The sequence below is a fragment of the Bubalus kerabau genome, chromosome X (genome assembly GCF_029407905.1).
Source record: "Bubalus kerabau isolate K-KA32 ecotype Philippines breed swamp buffalo chromosome X, PCC_UOA_SB_1v2, whole genome shotgun sequence".
Classification (NCBI taxonomy): domain Eukaryota; kingdom Metazoa; phylum Chordata; class Mammalia; order Artiodactyla; family Bovidae; genus Bubalus; species Bubalus kerabau.
In genome coordinates this window covers 148,394,296-148,400,248 of record NC_073647.1, presented here as the reverse complement: position 1 = coordinate 148,400,248, position 5,953 = coordinate 148,394,296, and positions in this window count along the sequence as shown.

Below are 5,953 nucleotides of genomic sequence, written 5' to 3'. Positions count from 1 at the left end.
ACACTCACACACTGACAGAGACACACAAACAGAGAGAAAGACACACAAAGAGAGAGAGGCAAAAGTACATGGAGAGACACACACAGAGACATGCAAACTCAGAGGGACACACACACTGAGAGAGACACCCTCCTACACACATTGAGAGAGACGCCCTCCTCCAGGAAGAAAGACATACTCCTGAGAGCAAGACAGACACAAACACACACACACACACACTGAGGGAGAGAAACGTAAACTAGGTGAGCGAGGCACACATTCGCACACAGAGAGAGACACACACTGAGAAAGAGGCAAAAGTATACAGAGAGACACACACAGAGACACCCAAATATAGAGGGACACACACACTGAGAGAGACACCCTCCTCCAGGTAGAGACACATTCCTGACAGCTAGACACACACACACACACACACACACACACACACACCCCGAGAGAGAGAAACATAAACAAGGAGAGCAATAACACACTCACACACTGAGAGAGAGACAAACACTGAGAGAGAGAAACACACACAACTTACAGGGAAAGACACACACATTTAGCAACACACAGACACTAAAAGGAGACACACAACACTGAGTCAGAAACACAATGAGACAGACACACACTTGGAGAGAGAGACACCCTGGGAGACACACAAACAGAGACACTGTGAGAGTCACAGAGAGAAACACACACACAGAGACACACACATTGAAAGGGACACACACTGTGTTAGCCATGCACACTGAGAGAGACAAACACACACACACACTGAGAAAGACACATATGAGAAAGACTCATACAGTGAAAGGCTGTACACACAACATACAGAGAAACACACACACTGAGAGAGAGACAAAAAACACACTGAGAGACACACACAGAGACATGCAAACTAAGAGGGACACACATAGTGAGAGACACACACAGTGAGAGACACACACTGAGAGACACACACATTGGGAGACAATCACATACAGAGAGAGAGACACACACACTCAGAAACAAAAAATACACACTGAGAGACACACGTATTTACAGACACACGCAGAGATACACAGAGACAGGCAGACTAGAGGCACAAACACACTGAAGAAGACATCCTCCTCCAGGAAGAAACACACACTCCTGAGAGCGAGATATATACATACACACACACACACACACACACACACACAGATACACACACACCCTTAGGCAGAGAAACTTAAACAAGGAGAGTGAGACACACACTCACACCCAGAGACAGACAAACAAACATGGAGAGAGAGACACACACTCACAACTTATAGGGACAGAAACACACATTGAGCTACACACACACACACAAAGAAGAGACGCAACACTCAGGGAGACACACCAAGAGACAGAAAACAGTTGGAGAGAGAGACACACTGGGAGACACACAAACAGAGACACTGTGAGAGTCACAGCGAGAAACACACACACAGAGACACACACACTGCAAGGGACACACACACACTGAGAGGTAGCCATGCACACTGAGAGAGACAGAAAAACACACACAAACACTGAGAAAGAAACGCACATGAGAAAGGCACACACTGTGAAAGAGAGAACACACAACATACAGAGAAACACACACACTGAGAGACACACACACTGAAAGAGACAGAAGCACTAAGAGACACACACAGAGACACACAGAGACATGCAAACTGAGAGGGACACACATACTGAGAGACATACACATACAGAGACAGACACATACACACACTAAGAACGAGATACACTCACAATGACAGTGACACACTGAGAGAGACACACCCTGAGAGAGAAAAACGCATTGAGAGACACACATATTGAGAGACACACGCAGAGATACACAGAGACAGTCAGACTAGAGACCCACACACACTGAGGGAGACACCCTCATCCGGGAAGGGACACACACTCCTGAGAGCGAGATATACACACACACCCTGAGGCAGAGAAACTTAAACAAGGAGAGTGAGACACACACTCACACACTGAGAGAGACACACAAACACAGAGAGAAAGACACTCAATGAGAGAGAGGCAAAAGTACATGGAGAGACACACACAGAGACATGCAAACTGAGAGGGACACACACACTGAGAGAGACAGCCTCCTCCAGGAAGAGACACACACTCCTGAGAGCAAGACAAACACACACACACACACATACTGAGGGAGTGAAACATAAACAAGGAGAGCAAGAATACACTCACACACAGAGAGAGACACAAAAAAACGGGGAGAGTGACAGACACTGAGAGAGAGACAAATGTACATGGAGAGACACAGACACAGACACACTGAGACATGCAAACTGAGAGGGACACACACCCTGAGACAGACACCCTCATCCAAGAAGGGACACACTCTCCTTAGACTGAAATATACACACACACACACACACTGAGACAGAGAAACATAAACAATCAGAACGAGCCACACACTCATACACTGAGAGAGACATACATGCACAGAGAGAAAGACACACACGGAGAGAGAGACAAAAGTACATGGAGAAACACACAGAGAGACATGCAAACTGAGAGGGACACACACACTGAGAGAGACACCCTCCTCCAGGAAGAGACACACAGTCCTGAGAGCAAGACACACAAACACACACACACATACACACACACGCACACACATTGAGGGAGAGAAACGTATACAAGGAGTGTGAGGCACACACTCACACACTGAGAGAGACACACAAGCACACAGAGAGAGACATGCACTGAGAGAGAGGCAAAAGTATACAGAGAGACACACACAGAGACACCCAAATATAGAGGGACACACACACTGAGACAGACACCCTCCTCCAGGAAGAGACACACATTCCTGACAGCTAGACACACACACACACACACACACACACACACACGGAGGGAGAGAAACATAAACAAGGAGAGCAATAACACACTCACACAAAGAGAGAGACAAACACTGAGTGAGAGAAACACACACAACTTAAAGGGAGAGACACACATTTAGCAACAGACAGACACTAAAAAGAGACAAAAAACACTGAGTCAGAAACACAATGAGACAGACACACACTTGGAAAGAGACACACATTGGGAGACACACAAACAGGGACACTGTGAGAGTCACAGAGAGAAACACACACACAGAGACACACATATTGAAAGGGACACACACTGAGTTACCCATGCACACTGAGAGAGAAAACACACACACACACACTGAGAAAGACACACATATGAGAAAGATTCATACTGTGAAAGGCTGTACACACAACATACAGAGAAACACACAAACTGACAGAGAGACAAAAACACACTGATAGACACACACAGAGACATGCAAACTGAGAGGGACACACATAGTGAGAGACACAGACACACACACTGCAAGGGACGCACACACAGTGAGAGGGAGCCATGCACACTGAGAGAGATGGAAAAACACACACAAACACTGAGAAAGAAACACACATGAGAAAGACACACACTGTGAAAGAGTGAACACACAACATACAGAAAAACACACACACTGAGAGACACACACACTGAGAGAGACAGAAGCACTAAGAGACACACACAGAGACACACAGAGACATGCAAACTGAGAGGGACACACATACTGAGAGACATACACATACAGAGACAGACACATACACACACTAAGAACGAGATACACTCACAATGACAGTGACACACTGAGAGAGACACACCCTGAGAGAGAAAAACGCATTGAGAGACACACATATTGAGAACACACCCAGAGATACACAGAGACAGGCAGACTAGAGACACACGCACACTGAGGGAGACACCCTCATCCGGGAAGGGACACACAATCCTGAGAGCGAGATATACACACACACACTGAGGCAGAGAAACTTAAACAAGGAGAGTGAGGCACACACTCACACACTGAGAGACACACACACACAGAGAAAGACACACAATAAGAGAGAGGCCAAAGTACATGGAGAGACACACACAGAGACATGCAAACTGAGAGGGACACACACACTGAGAGAGACACCCTCCTCCAGGAAGAGACACACACTCCTGAGGGCAAGACACACACACAAACACACACACACACACACACACACTGAGGGAGAGAAACGTAAACAAGGAGAGCGAGGCACACATTGACACACTGAGATAGATACACAAGCACACAGAGAGAGACACACATTGAGAGAGAGACAAAAGTACACGGAGAGACACACACAGAGACATGCAAGATAGAGGAACACACACAGTGAGAGAGACACCCACCTCCAGGAAGAATCACAGAGTCCTGAGAACTAGACACAAACACACACACACACACACACACACACATACTGAGGGAGTGAAACATAAACAAGGAGAACAAGAACACACTCACACACTGAGAGAGACACAAAAAAACGGGGAGAGAGACAGACACTGAGAGAGAGACAAAAGTACATGGAGAGACACAGACACAGACACTCTGAGACATGCAAACTGAGAGGGACACACACCCTGAGAGAGACACCCTCCTCCAAGAAGGGACACACTCTCCTTAGACTGAAATATACACACACACTGAGACAGAAAAACGTAATCAATCGGAACGAGCCACACACTCACACACTGAGAGAGACATACATGCACAGAGAGAAAGACACACCCGGAGAGAGAGACAAAAGTACATGGAGAGACAGACACAGAGACATGCAAACTGAGAGGGACACACACACTGAGAGAGACACCCTCCTCCAGGAAGAGACACACACTCCGGAGAGCAAGACACACACACACACACACACACACACTGAGGGAGAGAAACCTATACAAGGAGTGTGAGGCACACACTCACACACTGAGAGAGACAAACAAACACAGAGAGAGAGACACACACTCACAACTTAGAGGGAGAGACACACACGTTTAGCAACACACAGACACTAAGAAGAGACCCACAAGACTGAGGCAGAAACACAATGAGACAGACACACACTTGGAGAGAGAGGCACACTGGGAGACACACAAACAGAGACACTGTGAGAGTCACAGACAGAAACACACACAGAGAGACACACACACTCTAAGGGACACACACATTGAGAGTTAGCCATGCACACTGAGACAGAAAAACACACACACACACACTCAGAAAGATACACACATGAGAAAGACACACACTGTGAAAGAGTGAACACACAGCATACAAAGAAACACACACTGAGAGACACACACACTGAGAGAGAGACAAAAGTACACGCAGAGACACACACAGAGACACACATAGATATGCAAACTGAGAGGGACACACATACTGAGAAACACACATACAGAGACAGACATATACAAACACTAAGAACAAGATACAGTCACAATGACAGTGACACACTGAGAGAGACACACAATAAGAGAGAGAGAAAAACACAGTGAGACACACAAAGAGATACACAGAGACAGGCAGACTAGAGACACACACACACTGAGGGAAACACCCTCATCCAGGAAGAGACACACACTCCTGAGAGCGAGCTACACACTGAGGAAGAGAAACTTAAAAAGGAAAGAGAGACACACACTCACACACTGAGAGGGACACACAAACACTGAGAGAGAGACAAAAGTACATGGAGAGACACAGGCAGAGACACACTGAGACATGCAAACTGAGAGGGACACACACACTGAGACAGACACCTTCCTCCAGGAAGAGACACACACTCCTGAGAGCAAGATACGCACACACACTGAGGGAAAGAATCTTAAACAAGGAGAGCGAGACCCACACTTACACACTGAGAGAGACACACAAACACTGAGAGAGAGACACACACTGAGAGACAAAAGTACATGCAGAGACAGAGACACACAGAGACATGCAAACTGAGAGGGACACACACACTGAGAGATACACATACAGAGACAGACACATACACACACTAAGAACGAGATACACTCACAATGACAGTGACACACTGAGAGAAACACACACTGAGAG